This window comes from Capra hircus, chromosome 4 (assembly GCF_001704415.2).
Source record: "Capra hircus breed San Clemente chromosome 4, ASM170441v1, whole genome shotgun sequence".
Taxonomy (NCBI): domain Eukaryota; kingdom Metazoa; phylum Chordata; class Mammalia; order Artiodactyla; family Bovidae; genus Capra; species Capra hircus.
The window spans coordinates 50,930,513-50,953,011 of record NC_030811.1 but is presented as its reverse complement, the minus strand read 5'-3'; the positions used below and the strand labels follow the sequence as shown (position 1 = coordinate 50,953,011).

Below are 22,499 nucleotides of genomic sequence, written 5' to 3'. Positions count from 1 at the left end.
AAATGTTTATAATTTTATGGGAATGTAAATAGTTTCATTGTAATTGTTTTTTAGTTAGAATAGTCTAACTTTATTACAGCAGCTTTTGTTTAATTTCTTGTTCATTAAATTTTAAGTAACTTCACAAAAGAATAACAATAAATTTGTAAGTTTTTTTTGCATTTAGGGTATTTATACATATGTAGACAAGAGTTGAGACAATGCCATTTCTGGGGAATATTAAAGACATTTGGCTTTTCTTTAAATATCCTAATGCTTTGACATCGTTTATGTCTTAGTACCTATTAGCATAGGCCAGTCATGTTAACTATGTGATGATACTACAATAGCATCTTTGTATTTGCAAAGTTATTATTTGATCAAAGTGTATTAAACTGTTTCATAAGACAGTAATGAGTTCATTTGGCTTAGCACAAATTCCAAAAGTTATTGTTCATTTTTTCATTAGAAATATAGGAGAATGCTTTTGTTTTAATTTGAATCTCGAAAGGGGAAAACAATACTTGGGAAGCTCCTGCAGAAATCAACCCAGCTTGCTCTTCTCTTCTAGTAACCATGTCATCGGATTTTTTTTTTTTTCTGTAAACATCAAGACATTCTACAGAAACAGAACACCAAAAAGACTTTTAAAGATGTAGACTCAATAGAATCAGCTAGTAACAGGAATGATAACTGCTTGTTAGCCTATAAAATCTGTAGATTTCAGGGGAATTGCACTTGAAATTCTTCTGGCAAGTGAACTGGAGGAGAGAGGGTAGCATAAAATAGGAAGATAAATTTCTAATCCCATTAACCTATTTAAGAAAAAACTTCATTCATTTTTTAAATATTGTAATGATAGATTGAACTATCCAAGCCAGAAAAGGGTGTTTTTATTCTTTAGTGATTCAGTTACATTTTAAATTTATTCAGTCCAACTATCTGCATCTAAAATGGAATATAAAGTGAAATACAGCTATAAATTTTTCCCCATGAAGCTAATGTATATACATAAAAAAGAAGTGTTTGAGTATTTAAATTTGAAGGAATCGCCAGCAAATGAAATGAGAGGCAATTAATTACAACCTATCCCCCCCAAATACATTTTAGCTTCCTTTTCTTGCTGAGTAATTATTGCTCATATTACCAAGTTAATAAGGTTATAGAGGACCTTAGAGTCTCTGGTATTAACATCATTCCTGATTTCACCAAACAATTTTTTCTTATTCCTTTGGAATGCAATGGAAAGATGCCAGTTGACTTTCATAGAATCACATATATTCAGCATTTTAATATCATTAGTCCAGACAGCCTGCTGGCATTCTTTTTCCTTAAACTATGGTACTGAATTACAAAGTATGATGATATGATGTCCTGTTACATGATATGATAGATAACTAAAGTCAAATTTTGTAGTTGTTTAAGCTCTGAACTCTGCTGAGAGGGTTATCTGAAGTTATAGACTATAAGGAAAATATCCGTAAATTAAGGCCACTGCACACATCTAATTGTATTTTTATCTTTGCTGAATATAAATGTGACTTTAGGATTCTTCATGTTGCCTATTTCATAATATAGCATGAAGCTGGGATATAATTTTGTCTGTCATGTTGCTTTTCTCTACTTTGCCATTGGCATTGCAAACAAATTCTTTTCATTACAAGAGATGCTTTAAAACATATTAAAACCCCAAATACCTGTGTGCATGCAAAACATATATTTCTAATTGTAGAGAAATAAATTAATCTATTTTTGCAACTTGGCACTTCATCTGTGGTTCTCAACCAGGGGAGACTTTGACCCCATGGGTGCATTTAATGATTGAATTCTTGGAGGCGTTTTTGGTTGCCACAACTAGGGTGTGTGTGTGTGTGTGTGTGTGTGTGTTACAGTCATCTAGTGGGTAGGTGCCAGGGATGCTTCTTAACATCCTACAAAGCGCAGGACAGCCATCCTCCACAACAAAGAATTATCTGACCCAAAATGTCAATACTGCCGAGGTTGAAAAACTCTGTTACAAGGGTATAATAGATGGCTTTTGGTTTATCACCTTTTTATCTATGTCTCATGAGTTGTAAAAACCCGTCACCCATGCTTCACATGAGTTTATTTTTATGGACAAAACCCAGGTTTTCTTATAAAAGTAAAACTAGGATTACATAGAATGGTTCTAGGTTATAAGGGATCAGCGGGACTTGTCTGTTAACAGTTTTCATCAAGGGACTGAATTGTCTTCAAGATTCTCAGTCTTAGAAAAATGAAAGATTAAAAAAAAAAAGGAAGCATTTTTCTCTATTATCATGAACTGCGGTCTGTGACAGGAGAGTCTTTTTTGATATTGTAAATATGTATCTTTCTTGTATAGACACTTGGCTTATCCTGTTCTGATAGGGTTATTATCATTTGAGGCTGAAGTGAAAGACCTGTGGGCAAAGGATTGCATCTTTTTGAACGGAGTCAGGCCACTTGGGAGAATGCAGGGCTAAGCAATTCCAAGGCCACCTGGAATTTGACAGGTGGCTTTAAGAGGAGAGGAAGTCCAATAATGGGATTTCTCTCCCTTTTGGGGCCTGGACTTTGAGGAGATTAATGGGCTTGAGACGGCAGGAAGAATGTTCTCTGCTCCTGGAGGCCATCAGGGAGTTACTGAGGCAGCCATGCTGAGGGAGTCAGGGAGATGCACTCACCTGAGGGTGAGTCACACCACACTGCGTCAGGTGGTTCTTTATTATTCTCTGCACATTTCCCTTAATTTTTAAATCTTTGCTTACAGACAGTATATGCTCACTGGAAAAACCTTGAATATTTCTGATGGGCATAAAGTTAATAAGTAGAAATCATTCACCTTCTGCCCTAAGTACACATTGTTAACAGCTTGATACAAATCTTTTGTCTTTTATTTTTTAGCCCATTTATAAATATACAATGCTTACATTTTAAAAAAAGAGACCCTTCTTTTTATTCATTTTCTTCTGCCTTTTCTTTTAATTGCTTTCCTTTCATTTTCTTCTTGCTTCCTCATTACTTTCTTCCCTTTCTTATTCTTTTATTTTCCTGCCTTCCCTTTTGGGTTTACATTTTTTCCTTTTTGCTTTATTTCTTTCTTTCCATAAATATCCTTAAGCACCTGTTTTGTGGCAGGTACTGTACCTAGGTCCTTGAAATCCCTATGCATTCTTACACAGGCCTTAAATGGGTGCAGCTACACCTTCCCATTCTAGCCCAAGCCCCTTGACATATGACTATACCCTAATTCCCCATGTTTATTTATATCATATACATACATATTTATATGAATTTCTCCAGGCAAGAATACTGGAGTGGGTTGCCATTCCCTTCTCCAGGCGATCTGTCCAACTCAGGGATTGAACCTGGGTCTCCTGCATTGCAGGCAGGTTGTTTACCATTTGAGTCACCAAGGAAACCCTGTGTATATATACGTATATATATTATTCAAGTCTCATGAGCTAATTGTCTTTGCTTTTCTGATATATGAATCCTGCCTTCCAGCAGTGTCGAAACTATCGTGACACCTTCTCTTAAGGCATCCTTCACTTCCCCTCTTCCTCTCCATCTATCTCTTATCTGCTGGCTCCACTCCTTGCCCCATTCACACAGAATATCTTTCTCTGTTCTGTGAAAAGTAAATTGTTGTGGTTGAGCAAGGACTTTGGAGGACACACATTGATTTGAATCCTGGCTCTGCTCCTTGCTATGAACTTCAGCCAAAATAAAAGTGAACAGAGGTAAGGCGGAGAGTCCAGGAAACAACAGTGAACATAGCAATAGGTAAAATATATCAGCAATGTTAATTAACTCTTATTTTTAAATGAATGTGTATTTTAATTTAAAATGAGTTAAAACTAAATTTAGCTTGCAGCTATCTGGGGCAAGGTAGAGATGTGAGGCAGTGAAAGTGTGCGAGTGTGTTAGTCGCTCAGTCGTGTCTGACTCTTTGAGACCCCATGGACTGTAGGCCACCAGGCTCCTCTGTCCATGGAATTCTCTAGGCAAGTATACTGGAGTGGGTTGCCATTCCCTTCTCCAGGGATCTTCCTGATCTAGGGGTCGAACCCGAGTCTCCCACATTGCAGGCAGATTCTTTACCATCTGAGCCACCAGGGAAGCCTAGGCTCACTGGAGTGAGCCTATCCTTTCTCCAGGGGATCTTCCTGACACAGGAATTGGACTGGGGTCTCCTGGATTGCAGGTGGATTCTTTACCAGCTGAGCTACCAGGGAAGCCTAGGAATACAATCTTAGGGTTCCCAAAGCAACAGAAGGGAAATAAAAGGTGATCCCAGAAAAACATTTTAATTCAGAAGAAGGCAGGAAAAAAAAAGGAGCAAAGAGAAAATATAAAAATTTAAAAAAATTATATATTTTATAAAATATAAAAAACCCAAATACAAGAATAATTATAATAAAAGTATAGGTTGAGTAAACTATTAAAAGAAATTATCATATCAAATTAAAAAAAAATAAAGCAGCATTTTTAGAGAAGATATTCCTGAAACAAACCATGTAAAATTTTCAGAGTAAGGGAATGAAAGTGAATATACCAGATAATCCTAGTCAAAGAAAGCTACTACAGTAGTGTTAACATCAGATAATATAGAATGTAAGCCATAAAGCAGTGTTGCTGCTGCTGCTGCTGCTAAGTCGCTTCAGTCGTGTCCGACCCTGTGCGATCCCATAGATGGCAGCCCACCAGGCTCCCCCGTCCCTGGGATTCTCCAGGCAAGAGTACTGGAGCGGGTTGCCATTTCCTTCTCCAATGCATGAAAGTGAAAAGTGAAAGGGAAGCAATGTTAGGACTGCAAATGTCAGTGTATAATAATAGTAAAAGAAGATAAAGTTTAAATGCATCTCTAACTACATAACTTTGAAATCTATAAATAAAAAAATTACTTGACAAATCCTAAATGACTGTGGGAGATTTTAACTTACCACTCTTAGAAACTGGTAGACCAAGGAGCCAAAAAGTTAGTAACTATATGGAAGATTTGAATAAAAAAATATTTTGATTTACTTATCTATCTATAAAGATGTATGTTCTTTTCAGTGCATATAGAATATTCACAGAAATTGACCATAGTATATAAGTTCATAGTTGAAATCTCAAGAAATTTCAATGAATCTGTATCATATAGACTGTGTTCTTTAACTACAATGAAATTTAATTAGATACTAAAAAGGCAGTTTAAAATACCCAAGCTTCTGTGTTTGGAGGTAAAAAAATAAATTTCTGAATAGCTCTTGAGTTAAAAGAGAGAATCACAGAGGAAATTACAAAATATATAGTTCAGAAAGATAATGAAAACAGTACAGATAAAAACTTGTGGCATGGTGCTTTGAAACATATTTGGAGGGATACGATGAGGAATAAGACAAATGAGAGGATTAATCCCTAGTGAACTGGAGATGAGGGAATAATTTGAAAAACAAAGAATATAAAATGAATCATTTAAAACTATTAATATTAAAGAAATAAAGGAAGGAATAGAAACTTTAACAAGAGAAGACCCTATTGAAAAAGATCAGATTTCTTTTTTAAAGAACCAAATAGAATTAGTAGAAATTCTTGATGTTTTAGAATATTTAACAACCAAATTTTCAGACTCATTTATTTATATTTCCATTGCCTAGGGAACTATACACACATAAGTGTATTTCTCCATGGACACACATCTGTAGAGACAGTCTGTTGCAGGAGAGCATCAGGCTTCACTACTTTTGCAGATAGGTCAGCTGGGAAAATCAACTTCCTAAGAGTCCTCAGCTGCTTAGTTTAAAGCAATGATTAATAAGTATGGACCGGTTCAACAAAATGTCAGTGGTAAATATAAGCACTCTTCATATCTGGCCTCATAGGTTCTGCAGTTGAGCAATGCAAGGCCTTTAACAAAGCAGGGGAAAAAATCCAGTCTTGAGTTTATTAAGCTGAAGTGAAATTTGACCTTGATTTTGTTTCAAATACAACAGTCCTCTATAGATTTTTTCCTCCTTTTTTAGAACTTCACTAGAATTCTTACCAAGAAATGACAACTCCTTATACCTATTTATCTATTAACCCATTTATCCCCTATTATAGGAGTTGAGATGAGGCAGAAAACTTTTCTCATAGATGAATAAGAAAATGCATTTGCAGAGTGGTATTGTGGAGCTCTTGCTGGAACTGGATCCCAAGTCTCCTGCCTCCTAGTCTAGTATATTTCGTTATCTACCAGATGCAGAGTGGATAGTGAGATGGTGAACACCCCATCCTCAAATATGTGGTGATTTAATCAGAGAAATGGGTATATGAATATTTAACTATAAAAAAAACAAAAAAGCTAAACATATATAGATAGAAAGATCTATCAACATTACCTGTCTGTCCATCTATCTATCTATATCTACCCACCCCATACTCTACCAATCCCAGAGTACAAATAGTATTGCTGTTTTCCTTCGCCACCTTTTTCCTAGCCACATGTAGAATGTTTGTAGTCCCCCATCAGAAACAATGAAAATATTAATTTGTTAATTCTGTATATTCCTTACACCAGTATACAGTATTGGTTTATATAGTATTTTCTCTAAACTTGTTTAGGTGAATTATTTGTAGTTATTCCATTACAAACAATTAAAATACCCTTGAAGGTTATGTCTACTTATTGGACACAGTACAGTATTTTTATAAGTTTAGAATGGTATGTTACTAAACACAGTATAGTATTATCATGTCCTCCACCTTTTTGAGCATTAATACTTTTATCAGGAATATCTCATTTGCTATTAGGAGACAATGTATGTAAAAGAATTCAAAACCTTTTTAAGCTAATACTTTTTTCACTTAGTGAAGAAAATATTTTTCAAAAAACAGATTTCAGAAGTTTTTAAAGTCATATATTTCCACTGTTTCAAAATGTTGAATAGCTCTTCACTTCCTGTAGGATAGATAAGGCCCAAGCTCCATACCTGGACATTCAAAGGTCTTCTACAGGCTCACTGGAACATTCTAGGTCAGCCTCTATTACACTGCACCAACTCTCCTATTCAACAGACAGCTTACTATTCATTCTCCCAAAGATCCACTACTTTTCCAGCCTCTTGTTTCTTATACTTCATCTGTATGGGTGCAGATCTTCATCTTAGTTCAGTTTCTAACTAGTTCCTGCCACATTCCAGGTCCATGTCAAATCCTGTCTCCCCAGAAAGCCTCTTCTGTCCATCTCAGCCTGAAGTTACCTCTGCTTCCCTGGCTGTAGCACCATACATTTGAAAATTAATGACATAAAACTCTGTGACAATTGTGTTAGTTCAGTTCAGTACAGTCGCTCAGTCGTGTCCAACTCTTTGCGACCCCATGGATCACAGCACGCCAGGCCTCCCTGTCCATCACCAACTCCCGGAGTTTACCCAGAGTTGTTATCTACTGTTCTGTAAATCTTATATTCATATTTTACTTTTCATGGGATTATTTATTTGGCAAACAAGCAAATGGATGGATCATTATAACTTAACCTTTACAAACTCCTCGAGGGCAGGGATCAAATCTCATGTTTCTTGACATCCCCCAGAGTACTTAGGCCAGTGTTTTCCTCATTCAAAGTCAATAAATAATACCTGAATAATGTAGTCTTCAGTTAGAGGGGCCCACTATTTAAAGTCAGAGAAATTCTTTTTCTATGATGATTCTTTTCCTAATAACACCAATGACTATAGAATCCTAAAAGAGTGATTGTACTTGGAATCCTATCAGTGGTATCTTGAAGTATGACCAATCTTCCAAAGCCTCATTAAAATCTAATGTTACTTTTCCAGTGAGCATGGTCTCAAATAAATAAACTTGTGAAATATAATACATTGAGTGATGAAAAGCTCTAATATCATCCATCTTCTGTGCCATTAAAGATAGATCATCTACTGTGAGCCACAGGATCAACTTGAGTTACCAGTTCCCTATGGTAGGTTAGTCATCTTAAGCAAGACATTTCCCAGGAAATGACATTCTCCTTTGCTTGCACTCATTCATTAAAGGCCACAGGTAAAGTAAGTCTAAAGAGCACAGAATCATAACTATGATTTTTTTTTTTTTTAAGCTGACATCCACAAGGACAAAAAGCTGGTAACCAGAGTAACTGGTGAAAAAATGAGGAGCTTCATGTTCAAAAATAATGTCAGATCTGGAAAGTTGCACAAGCAGCTTAAAGGATGGGAGAACAAAAGTTAAAAATTAATGACTAGGCAGATGCTTGGGGAAAGTGTTTAAAAATTGTCTTTCAAGCCCCTACTTGGATTCAGTGGGTATCTGGAGGAGTCACTGATCTAGGACAGAGGAAGGCTGTGGTCAGGATTCAGCTTGCTCACTTCTAGTCCCAGCTGTGACTTATATTACCCTTGTTTCCTTCTCCATTCCACACCCTTTCCTTCAATTAAGCAAGCTCCTTTCCTTAGCCCACTGTTTACATGTCCTGCTCCCGATTTCACATTGCCTATTACACTCTCTCATACACCAGATAACCTCATTTCACTTCCCTGGGCAGCTTATGTTTTCTTTCACAAATTACCTTACATATCAGTTCTTCCTGGAAACCTAGCTTGATTACATGGGTCAAGGTGAAGGTCATCTATACTCATAATAAAACATTATCTCTCCCTATATGGCTTAAGACATAACTGTAAGACAGTATCCCCCAAGCATGTAGGTATACATGTGTAGACACTTTAAAATATGTGCATTTTTAGCCTACTTGTTTATTTAATATTTCTTGGGAGCCCAGCATTAATTTGGAGGTATTCTGAAGCTTTCAAATCATTTAAATTTTTAATGAAAGAACTAAAAAGGGTGAAGAAAATGCAACATGAAATGAGGAGAAACACCCCCAACTTTCATGTAAGCTAGTCATTATTCTTTCAAGAAATTATTAATTATTTATACATCAGATATTAATTAAGCAGCTGTTATATGTCAGGCACTGTGCTTGGCACTGGGGAGTGCTGTGTTGACTAATATAACTCAGAGTTTGTTAAATAGAAATATAAAATATAGCTAATATTCAATAATGGAGAAGACAATGGCACCCCACTCCAGTAGTCTTGCCTGGAAAATCCCATGGACAGAGGAGCCTGGAAGGCTGCAGTCCATGGGGTCGCTAAAAGTAGGACACGACTGAGCGACTTCCCTTTCATTTTTCACTTCCATGCATTGGAGAAGGAAACGCAACCCACTTCAGTGTTCTTGCCTGGAGAATCCCAGGGACGGGGGAGCCTGGTGGGCTGCCGTCTATGGGGTCGCACAGAGTCGGACATGACTGAAGTGACTTAGCAATATTCAATAAAGACTAATTTTGAAAAGTAATCAGAGACTAAAAAGAGGCTGATGAGAAGCAAAGATCAAAGTCTATGCCAATAGAAGAAATATCAGAAAAGACCCACCCCTTTATTCATTGCTGTCAAACTCAAGGAGCAAAACGTGGTTTGAACACCACCTAAAGAACATTCTGAAAATGAAAGTAAAATGATTACGGTAAGGGAGACCGTAAACAGACTCTTAAAAAACATTCAGGTGGGTAACTTGGTTTATTTGGAGGAGGACAGATTATAGTATATTCACGTCATAGGGAAAGAGGAGAATTTATATTCATGAAAGTATTTAGAAAGAGGTAACAAGGAAAAAAAAACAACCTTAACAACAATTGCCAAGTTCCCCCAGCGTTTAAACTTTTTTTTTTTAAACACACAAAAAGAGACTTTTGAAAGGAAGCGGTAGAAGAAACTCCACTGCTTGAGACATTAAAAACCAGATGGTCCAAAGCCCTAGAAAATATTCACGCGGGATTAATCCTTCACTGGGTGAAAGCAAAGGAACCCGACCACTGCAGTTTGTGTTTTGAATCTCTAGTTTAGCAGCGCTAGGAGAATAAAGATTTACTTTTCTCTGAACTTCTCCTTAATTTCTTAGCTCTCCTCTGTGCTCTCGCAGCACTCTGTGTTGACTTGTGTTAGAGCCGGCGACACCAGGATTGCCTGTTAACTCGGGCGTCTCTTCTGCTAACTTCGAGTGTTGCGAGCTTATCGACTTTTCTTCCTGCCCCTGCAGGAATGCCCTGTGCCCTGGGTTGTGGAAATGTTCCTACACAATGGTTTTGCAGAGCTCCAGGAGTTTCACAGTTTTTATGTTAAATTTCTTGGCTTGAAAATACTACTTGAGGATAGTGTATGTTTGGATCTCAGATTGTACAGGCTGTGAGGTTTGATTTCTCACAGGAAACCCTCTGCCTCCCCCTCTGACCACTGCCATCCAGTGCCCTGGGAAGAAAAAAAAAAACTTCCTTGTGGCTTCTCCAAGCTGGTGGAGGTCTTGCTTCCAGCTCCTTGCTTTCCACGGGCCCTAGGCCATGTCTCCTGAATCTGTGAAGTGCTTAAAACTTTCAGCCTCCACTGCACCCTGTAGAGGGTCAGTATTCCCCTTTGACCAAGTGGGAGAGACAGGTCTGTTTCAGCCTGGTTGGCCATGTTGTTAGAGGATGAATTCTCAGATATAAGTAATCAGTTACTCCAAAACCACTACAGTAGAGACTTAGGTTAATTTTAAGTGTTTGACTTATCAACTAATTCAGGTCAAATAAACAAAATCTGAATATATGCTATAGGCAAGATTCCATGCTGGAGTCTAATATCCTGCCTTCTGGGCTTTATACTCAATTATTTCTTGACAAGAAATTTTGTTGAATATATGACAGAAGAGATTTTTAAATGGCTGCTGAATCTATGAAGTTAATGATCCTATTCTTATTTAGGGAAAAAATGACGATTGTATATGTGGAGAAGTACTCAAGGTAGAGATCCATCAAGATCCAAATGTAGACTTTGGTTTTATAAGCCAACAGTAATACATATTTGCATTTGAGGTCATGTCAAGTGAGGTTAATGTGGTTATAAGAGGGTATGACTTAAAAATGGGGTTGGCATTCCAATCAAATGAAGTCTTTCTAATTTAAATAATGTATTTTATTCCCTGTGCCGATCAATCATTTTCTCTCCCAGAAAGTCAAACCAGTTTTTGCACTATTGATTTACAAAACTTACATGACATAAACATTATGTGACAGAAGTTGTTTGTTATTAAGAGAGAGGATATCACCTCACAGTAACTTGTCATCTGGAAATAGGGAGAATCACACAAAGTAATTTTATTTGTATCATGGCTTTTTCACTGTTGGCTATATTTGTGACAGCTGATTTCATATTAAATATTAACAGTATTTTGTTTATGCTTGAATGTGCTACAGTAGGATGTAGATTTTACTCAGAACCTTTCTGGTTAGAAAGTGTATCATTACAATAAATGATACACTTGCAAGCCAGTTATAAAGACAATAGATGCTATGTATCTAAGAAAATTGAGCTACCACTTTGGTGTCAAAATTTTGAAGTTTTATTGCTCCCTTGAATCCTATAAAGTTATTGTTTTTGGAGATCAGAAGTGATAAATTATTGGAAATTTCATTTGGTACCAAACTAATGGAGACAATTGTTACCAACAGATATGGGTTTAGGAAATCATGGATATTAATTTAAATTGTGTGATTATAATGAATGAGCTATGGAAATAGCTAATTGGTTGCTGGAAAGAGTTGTTGGACTTTAGATATAGGAAGCAAATTGGAGTTTATATTCCTCATTTTCAAGAACACCAATAAAAAATTGGTATTTGTTTATTTACATCTCTTGCAGAGGCATAGAAAGTCTTATTTACACATTTTTATGTAATTTTAGTGACATATATTTTTAAAAAACCTAACTGAATTGAGTTACATCTCCTACATTTGTGAAGTATGTCTAGGATTTGTTTTTTTTGATATTACTTTTCGATATATGAATACACCCATGAGACAGGCTCCTGCTGAATTTTTGGTCACTGTGTCATCAGTGCTGTGAGTACACATTGTCAGTTGTTTAAACATTATTGAATCCACTGTGGTCTGGCAAGAAGCATCTGGGAGCCAGACTTTTCCTGTGGACACATGCCAAGTAGTGTATTGTATTTCCTCACTGAAGGGAACTATATTGAGATAATTTTTCTTCTTGAATTTTTTTAATTCAGAAATTATTTTCAAAGCTAAGGGAGGATCATATGATAAAATTGTTTATAACTATCTGAATTCTATAATAGGTGATTGAGAATTACTTCTGTTTATTTAGAGTAGATGTAAACAAATCATTTAGTTAAGCTTCATTTAGATAGTTAACATTATTCTCCTAATTAGACCATTCAGGAAAGTTCACATGTCATTTCATGTACTCTCTTTAAATCAATGATTTACTCTTAAGGAAGCACGGTAGACATTAAGTGACCCTTCAAGTACTATAGTTGAGTATGCCATTAAATTTACATGTTTGATTGCATTATTTAATTAGAAATAAACCCTAAATTGGATTATTAATGTATACAATTACAGCATAACATCAGTCTTAACTAAAAATCACCAGGGAAAGTTTATAAAATGTCACATTTAACTTAAAAAAAATCTAAGTAGTTGCAGATTGGGAATGAGAAAACAAGAATACTTTGTCATACTGGAGAACAGGCCAGGAGTTAGTCTTGGAGCACTGACACTGCCTAGGCCCCTATAGTGACAGGGATTTGTCTTTTCAGAATGGATATAGTTACTCCGACTGCTATGCTGGGATGCTGTTGGGTGAGACCTTAAAAGAGTAAGATCTGGTTTGTCTGCCAAGTAACATTAAAAACACCCTGACTCTTGTTCACGAGAGCAGACATCTTGTTTTTGCTGACTTAAGTTTGCAGTCTCAGCAAGAGACACTTTGCAAATGAGAGTTCATTCATACCTTTAGGAGGCCCAGACTGAGCAAGTGTGTTGTTTTTTTAAGTTCAAGTTTTTATTCTTATGTACTTTGAGGAACACCAAATACTATCAATATTTTGCAGTAATGAACATCAAGACCTCCATCACTTGAACTTTGTGTGCCTCTCCTCTCTTTCCCCTGCAGGTTCTACCTTGCTTCTTCTGGCAACTCCTCTCTATAGAAATATCCTAGTTCTAGAAGATATCTTCTTTTCTAGACCCTGTAACATATTTTATCATAAATTTGTGTGTCAAAAAAAACCTCTGACCTCACAATTGAAAATGCTTCAAAAACATAATTCTGAATGTCTGTGCACAGCCCCTCATGGGTACATGAAAATTTGTATTTTGAGAGTGTCATTCTGTCTGTACTATGTAAAGTGCTTTAATTTGCTGCATTTTTCATGCCTTATCACAGTCAGATCTGGTGAGGAGCTATAGCTATCTTATTCAGGATTAATCAATCTTCTTGGGCTCCTGGCTTGGACAGAAGCGACTCTCAGCTCTGCTTGCTTCAGGGGTTAACCTTATTCTGTTTTTTCATCATATTCAGTCTCTGAGAGGGAGGTGATGGGAAATGATTTTTCCATTTGCAAGCTGCCTTCCAACTGAAAGAAAAATGGAGGGGGCAAATGCTAAGCTTTTCACTTTCTGTGGCCATTACAAACATGACTCTTCTCCTGTTTTTCAGCAGTGTACACTATTTCTCAAGGGAACTATTTTTTTTTTTTTTAGGATGTCAGACTTAGCCAAGTTATTTTGTCATTGAAGTAAACATATATGTCTATATGACATCATGAATATTAACTTTCTCAGAAGTTGCATGTTATGGCAGTATGTTAAAGTGCTATTTAACAAATACAGAAAGAAGTGATCTATGCAAGGTCTTCGTTGAATGAGAAGAAAAAGTGTGCTTTTTCTCATTCAGGGTGCTTCTGAACTTGGGCTCTAGAGGAAGACGCCCTGGATCCAAAGTGTCATCCTGACACTAATCTTTTTTTAATTTTTTTTTAAAGTTTTTAATTCAGTTCAGTTCAGTCACTCAGTCATGTCTGACTCTTTGTGACCCCATGGACTGCAGTACGCCAGGCTTCCCTGTCCATTACCAAGTCCCAGAGCTTACTCAAACTCATGTCCATTTAGTTGGTGATGGCCATCCACCCATCTCATCCTCTGTCGTCTTCTTCTCCCGCCTTCAATCTTTCCCATTATCAAGGTCTTTTCAAATGAGTCAGTTCTTCGCATCAGGTGGCCAAAGTATTGGAGTTTCACCTTTAGTATCAGTCCTTCCAATGAATATTCAGGATTGATTTCCTTTAGGATGGACTGGTTGGATCTCCTTGCAGTCCAAGGGACTTTCAAGAGTCTTCTCCAACACCACAGTTCAAAAGCATCAATTCTTCGGCGCTCAGCTTTCTTTATAGTCCAACTCTCATATCCATACATGACTACTGGAAAAACCAAAGCTTTGCCTAGATGGACCTTTTTTGGCAAAGTAATATCTCTGCGTTTTAATATGCTGTCTAGGTTTGTCATAACTTTTCTTCCAAGGAGCAAGTGGCTTTTAATTTCATGGCTGCAGTCACCATTTGCAATGATTTTGGAGGCCAAAAAATAAAGTCTGTCACTGTTTCCACTGTTTCCCCATCTATTTGCCATGAAGTGATGGGACCAGATGCCATGATCTTAGTTTTTTGACAATATTGCTGCTGTCATTTATTTTTTTGGCCACAAGGTATGTGGGATCCCAGCTTCCCAACCAGGGATCAAACCCCATCTCCCTGCATTGGAAAGTGAAGTCTTAACCACTGGACCACCAGGGAAATTCCCTGATGCAACTTCTTATAGCTGTGCTATGCTGTGCAAATTAACTTAAATATTTCTATGACTGTGTTTTTTCATCTGAAAATGGGAATAACAGCAATACTTTCCTCACAGGGGTTTGAGGATGAGTGGGATTTCTGTGTATAGCATCATGGCTAGCATGGTGCTTCATATACAGTAAATTCTTAGATTTGTATTATAATCATTGTTATTAAATATCAGTATGCAATGAGTATTGGTCACTTCAGCTTTTCATTCTCGCAATACTTATCTAAAGTATATTTTATATTTGTATTTTCCAGATTGAAAATTGAGGCTCAGAGTTTAATTAGCTTGTCTCAGTTTATATAGCTAGTGAAAGAGGAGAATATAACCCTCTGGAATATGAATTTTATTTGCATTCTGTAGTTCCATTGTATCTTTTGGGATTAATATGGGGTTAATTTCTGATTCCATTATAATTCATTTTATTAATTATATTATTATTTAGTGAAATATGCCTATATTTAGAAGTTTAAAAGGCAAGGGATATTTGAAGACAAATGATGAGGGGGATTGAGGATGGTTCTCTTCCTACCCTCTCTGCTTCTTAGGTCTGGGACCCACTGAGCCAGGGGTCAGGGTGGTTAGTTTTATTTTTAGTATTTAGCAACAAGGAATCTTCAACTAAGAGGCACTGACATCAAGAATATGGAGAGGGAGGAAAAGCAATAAACAGTTATCACCATTACCTCCTTTTCTTTCTTCAGATATAGTTTAAGTGGAAGTAGTACATTAAAAAATAAGTAAGACTAAAGGACATAGGAAGTAAATAGGGAAACTGCTACTATACTCAGATTTAATTGTGGGAAAAAATTAGACAAAAGTAGTTGTCATCTTTGAATTCATCACAGCTAGTGAGGGAAAAATCTGGCCTCTGCTAAACATATTTGGCTGGAATTTTGGAAGGCAGGTTTCAGAAAACTCAGAGAAAAGAATAGACACAATGTATGGTGTTAAAGACAAGTATTTTAGGGACTTCTCTTGTGGTCCAGTGGCTAAGACTCATGGAGGGGGCCTGGGTTTGACCCTTGGTCTGGGAACTAGATCTCACATCACATGCTTCTAAAAAGATTCTGCATGCTGCAACAGAGATCAAAGAGCCCGTATGCCAGAACTAAGACTGATGCAACCAAATAAATATTTAAAAAGATGAGTATTTTAAAATACCATTTAATCTCAAAGGATCCCAATGGGGAAAAGAAGGGAGAGAAACTAAGCTATGTCATGTTCTTGTGCTAGAATCTATCCAACAAATATAACTTTTAAAGGGACATATATTAGACATTGAAATGGCTAATAACCAAAGAAAATATGAGAATAGTTAAAATGTATAAATTATACTAAAGACAACAAAAGGTGTATAATTGCTATCTGGTTTTGTTGTTTTTGAAATTCATTAGGGGCAGTAATTCAAAGAAAACAATTTAATTTCTATTTTATTTGCTCCCTTTCTGTCGAGAAATATCCTCTAATTGATAATATTGGTAAGATATAACAAAAGCCCAGGATGGGAAAAGAGATCCTACTATAGTACAAAGAGATTCTATTAGAATAACTAACCAAAGTCAGTTGTTTTTATTCAACAAATATTCACGGAAAACATTTTATTTTTTGGTTCTAGCCCCTGTGTTAGGCTGCTGTAATGTAAATATGCCCTTGGGGAGTTCACACTTCGGGGAAAGTAGACAAATATTTATATGTAGTACTCTGTACTAGCTAAGGCTGTGAGAGCAGACAAGGGAGAGTGGCCAGCTGTCTGGAGGGGTTTGGGAAAAGCATTCCAAATTGGGGGACACACTTCAGCCCTGTCTTCAAGATAAGTAGGAATTTAGTTTGTCTTCTGACCTAGATAATATTTTAAAGTAAACTCCAGAGAAGCTTCTAAAATAAGGTGTCAAAGAGAATCTTCTATGCCATCTAGAAGATGAAATAATGATTATAGACTCGAACCCAACATGGTTGCAAGGAAATGACAGACATATAACAAAAATAATACCTTCAGTGAGGCATTTGGCCAGGATTCTTATGAAGTCTTTGTAGTTTAAAGACCACTGGATAACTGACTATATACTGCAGTGGCCATAGGGTGATGACCAGTTGATTTTGTAAATACCTTAGGGCGTAGTTCTCAACATCATACTATCATTTTCATGACATGTTAGTCGCTCAGTCATGTCCAACTCTTTTCAACCCCATGGACTGTAGCCTGCCAGGCTCCTCTGTCCATGGGATTTTCCAGGCAAGAGTACTGGAGTGGGTTCCCATACCCTTCTCCAGGGGACCTTCTCAACCAAGGATTGAACCCCAGTCACTGGCATTACAGGCAGATTCTTTACCGTCTCAGCCACTGGAGAAGCCCCCATATCCATGAATGCCTCGGGTAAATATAAACAAGCTATCCTCTCAATAGACCAAAGTGGTGGATCAAATCTAACAAGATAAAATAGGATATCCTGCTTGCTCTAAAGATCTAATTGCAGATGTATTCAAAAGACTTGGCTCCACAGAAAATGGGAAAAACTCATAGGGATTTCCGTCAACAGCTCAATATGAGTCAACAGTAATTACATTCAATTCTCAGACTGTGTGATTTGGAAATATAAGATAATTAGCAACCAGTGTTCTGGGTTAGCAAGATGCCAATCTTTCATGTTGTATATCAACAGTATTTAGATTTTTAACTAAAACTACCCTAGAAAGTATAAGACAATGACCCTCATACTTTTTAATCTCAAGAGGCCTTTTCTGTTTGTTTTTTCATATGTTTGTTTTGGTGGTATTTTTTTTTTTTTGTCACGCCACAGCCTGGAGGATCTTAGTTCTTTAACCAGGGGTTGAACTCAAGCCCCCTGTGATGAGGAACCCTTTTCAATCTTGAAAATTATTGAGGATTCCCAAAAACTTTTGTTTATGAGGATTATGCCTCTTAATATATTGTATGTTAGAAATTAAAACTAAGAAATGTTAAAAATGTTTATTAATGAATTTAAAAGTTATAATGATAAACCCACTGCCTGTGAACATAATACCATATTTTATTTGAAAAATAGATATATTTTCCCAAAATACGAGTGCGAAGGGCGGCATGGTTTACGTTTTTGCAGATCTCTTCAATGTCTACCTTAATAGGAGACGTCTAGACAATCATATCTGCTTCTGCCTTTACTCTGTTGTTATATGTTGTTTAGTTTAAGTACAATCAGCGTGTGAAGAAAATCCAGCCTTATACAGATATATACTAGTGGGAAAAGGAAGTATTTTAATAGTCCTTGCAGTTATATTCTTTTTTGTTACTATACCCAAACTTGACAGATGGTAAAGATAAGTTGCAATGCAGAATCCAAAACTGTATCGATGAACTTTTCATACAGTGTTACAGCAAAATTCAGAGGACTGTCTTGTACTTTGAATGGATCTTTTACCCATGTGTACTTTTGTAACATCATGCATTGGTCAGCTAGAAAATACTGGTTCATTACATTATGCAGAACTTCCAAATATTGACACAATTATGGTATAATTAAAACGCCACGTTCATTCATATCACCATTGATCTCATTAGAAAAGTTTCTTTAAATACTGAGGAGTGGTCAAGCTATATCCCAAGATAGAAGTTTCTAAAATTCTAATTTTTGCTTGAAAGCTCAAGCTTTATCATCGGCAATAAATGTCAGTTGTTTTTGTTAAAATGACAAACTCACTAAACTCAGTTTTGGGAAAGTGCCTGCCAGATTCCTAAGTCTGAGTAACCATAGTTTGTCAGTCGTTCGTTCTTTCAAGTAAAAATGGTGTTTCATGAAAAAAACAGCTAGTTGCATTTACCACTTGAACCTTTCCTTTCTGCAGATGCAGCAGCCATGTTTCATTCAGTCTTCTGATTTCGTCTCAAAGAATATTAGAGGCATGTACTCAAGGTTGACATTAAATGAAAATAATAATTGATCATCAAGGACATTCTTAGGTGAAACTGGCTTTTTTGTTTGTTTTTAATGCTAGTGCAGGGCCGTGAAGAATACAGTGACAGCTGGGTGCCACTGTGTTGATTTATGCTGAGATGTCAGCAGTTTACCACCCATCATTGCTCTGCAGCATCAGTGCAAATGTTAACACAATAAAAAAAGCAAATATCTTAATTTTATTATGAAAATAGTTTTGACCTCATAGATCCTCTATGCCCTGAAAGGGTCTTGAAAACCACCGCTGGTATAAGGGATTATAGAACCAATAAGTCAACTGGGTGATGGTTCCTCTTATAGGCCTGTGATTTTTCTTTCTTGGATTCTTGAAAATGAGGTTAAGGTGCACCACACTTGAAGAGGAGGAGTGAATTTGCATAAGCAGGCAGCGGAAACAGAGCCAAGCCTGTAACAAATGAGCTCTGCATTCGTAGATCTGCCTTTTTCCTGAGGCTATGGGAGACAGTTCCTTTTGAAACAGTCATGTTACAATTAAGAGATCTTAACACCAGCTTATGTATATTAGATAGTATTTTTTACAGAATAAAATTTAAAACAAACCAAAATCTAAGTTGAGATGAAAAGTTTTAATTTCTAAAAGTGGGATGGCTTCAAAACAGTTTATAATGAATACATATACATTTGGGATATTCTTACTAAAAATGAGAATAAAGAAAAAGCATATGTGAGACAGCAAAAGAGACACAGATGGATAGAACAGTCTTTTGGGCTCTGTGGGAGAGGGCGAGGTTGGGATGATTTAGGAGAATGGCAGAGCCATGTATATTATCATGTGTGAAACGAATCTCCAGTCCGGGTTGGATTCATGAGACAGGGTGCTCGGGGCTGGTGCACTGGGGTGACCCAGAGGGATGGGATGGGGAAGGAGGCGGGAGGGGGGTTCAGGATGGGGAACACATGCGCACCCGTGGTGGATCCATGTCAGTGTATGGCAGAACCACTACAAGGTTGTAAAGTAATTAGCCTCCAGTTAAAACAAATTTAAATTAAAAAAAAGAAAAGGCAGAAACTGAATAAAGGTTGTCTGAAAGGAGATGCTAATAGTGTCTATGGAGGATAGGTCCTCTTAAATTTTTTTTCTTTTTTGCTATGTCTACTTTCTGGCTTCTAGCCATGAACAGATAGTGCTTTAGTAGCAAGAATAGTAAGAAAAAAATCTAATCTTAAGTAAAAGAAGAACTTACATGTCTCAAACTTTATTTGTACCAAAAATCCATAGCCAGGTAGAGGTTACTGCAACTGAGAAATAATTTAATTTGGACCTTTGGGGGGTTAAAAGAATTTTAATGTTGCCGAATTTATTATACACTTTAATTAAAAAGCTAAGGATTTGCACTTTGTGAAATAGAAGAATATCACTGACTATAGTAAAAGGCAGAGTTGCCCTTCATAATTTCCCCATGTCTGGTATGCTTTAGGAGCGCAATCATTTTCTGACTCACGGTCATTTCTGACTGATGGAATCTGGCCTAGTAAAGCTTAATTTTTAACCTACTTGCTTTCTTTGCCTGCCGTAATTGCCTGTAGATGATCAAGTCTCTGTAAGACTGCTTCTGCTCCTGAGTAGAGAAGTACGTCTAGAGCAGCAGCAATGACTGCAGTGCGTGTGGCATAGAAGGCAGTGCAGGAAAAGAAGAGCAGGGAGGAAGTGCTGTGGCCTTGGTCTAATTCAACACCCCTGTTTAGTTCCCCTTTAATGAAAGAAGGAAATTGAACTAGATGGTAGCTAAGGTACCTTTCCTTTCTAAGAGTTCCTCCAATTCTGTCAAAAGAGATCCTTGCCTGAATTTGAGGTTTTCCCCCCAACATCCCAACCATGATGTTAACAAGTTTAATGTCTGTGAAAAAAATAATTATTTTTGCATTTTCAGGTTTGTGTATAAATTGTGAATTTCAATATTAAAGAAATTCCCTGTACTCTAATGGCATTTCTTTTTGCTTTTGAATAACCTTTGATATCAATAACTTTTGATAACTTTTTCATATTAAACCATGAGAATAGAATGTCAGAGTTGAAAATTATATGATTAGACAACCATTGCTTATTTTATTGTCTTTTATATCATATTAACAATATATGATATTAACCATATTAACCATAAGCATAATTAATCATATTGCTAAATTAATAAGTGGATATAAAACTCCTAGCTCCTCAGGTAATGAACTTGATACTGCATGCTAATGGTGCATTTTTTTTCCCTGAGAAATTTGATTATCCTGTTGTCCTCCCCAAATCTTGTCAGGGTGCTATAGGATAGACATTAGTCTTTCTACTCTACAGAGAAGACATTGAGAATTAAGAAACAGTGTCAAAATTGCATAAACAACTAGACATTTAAGCATAGAACCTAGTTTGCCTAATATCCAGGGTAGTAAGCATGATTCTGTGCCATTTCAAGCATCTTTATCTTTCTGTTCATCTAACTGACTGATACTACTAAAAGGCACTTGCTTATATCTTTATCAAAGTATATCTTTTATTGCTATAAATGAAATGTCAGGCTATTAAATAGATATAAGAATCCTTTAGAAGTGCCGTATTTTAAGCTTTCAGTAGTCCAGGATCTGTAGGCCCTTAAGGAACTCACTTTCCTGCATTGTCATAATCTTTAATTCCCTCACTGATATCCCTTAGAGTTTCTTCTACTTCTCTAGCCCTTTCACCAACTTCAGAGCTTGGCTCAAGTCTTGAGAGAGAAGAGGGGGTAAGCGGCCATTTGTATAAATCCTTCCTGCATTTTCATCTTACTGCTAGGACTAGACTCCAGTTCCCCATCCCATCTGCTCCATCTCCTCCTACTCTGGGACATCTTGCTTGCAACTCCCTGGAATCTGAGCCCTTGATGAAATGTGAAAGGTAGTCTGTTGCTCTGAAATGTAGGTGAACCTCTTTCAGATCTTCTATGTAGAGAGGCTTATCTTTAACATCTACATTTAACCATGTTTTTCTTACTGAAATAAATTGAAAAAGAAAAGCTGACTGCCCTCAGAAATAAATCCATTTTCATTCGTGAGTTGCTTTTAGTTTAGTTCAGTTCAGTTGCTCAGTCGTGTCCAACTCTGTGACCCCATGAATAGCAGCATGCCAGGCTTCCCTGTCCATCACCAACTCTCAGAGCTTGCTCAAACTCATGTCCATCGAATCGGTGATACCATCCAACTGTCTCATCCTCTATCGTCCCCTTCTCTTCCCACCTTCAATCTTTCCCTGCATCAGGGTCTTTTCAAATGAGTCAGTTCTTCACATCAGGTGGCCAAAGTATTGGAGTTTCAGCTTCAGCATCAGTCCTTCCAATGAATATTCAGGATTGATTTCCTTTAGGATTGAGTGGTTTGATCTTGCAATGCAAGAGACTCTCAGGAGTCTTCTCCAACACCACAGTTCAAAAGCATCAATTCTTTGGCTCTCAGCTTTCTTTTTAGTCCAGCTCTCACATCCATACATAACTACTGGAAAAACCAAAGCTTTGCCTAGACAGACCTTTGTTGGCAAAGTAATGTCTCTGCGTTTTAATATGCTGTCTAGGTTTGTCATAACTTTTCTCCCAAGGAGCAAGTGGCTTTTAATTTCATGGCTGCAGTCACCATCTGCAGTGATTTTGGAGCGCAAAATAATAAAGTCTGTTCCTGTTTCCATTGTTCCCCCATCTGCCATGAAGTGATGGGACTGGATGCCATGATCTTAGTTTTCTGAATGTTGAGTTTTAAGCCAACTTTTTCACTCTCCTCTTTCACTTTCAACAAGAGGCTCTTTAGTTCTTCTTTTTCTGCCATAAGGGTAGTGTCATCTGCATATCTGAGGTTATTGATATTTCTCA

The 22,499-nt window shown here is 36.8% G+C and overlaps 1 protein-coding gene across 2 annotated transcripts in view; it reads left to right on the top strand.

Annotated features, from left to right (window-relative positions):
* SKAP2 (src kinase associated phosphoprotein 2) overlaps positions 1-22,499 on the top strand; it is a 171,764-nt gene that overhangs the window by 119,536 nt on the left and 29,729 nt on the right. The window lies entirely within an intron of this gene.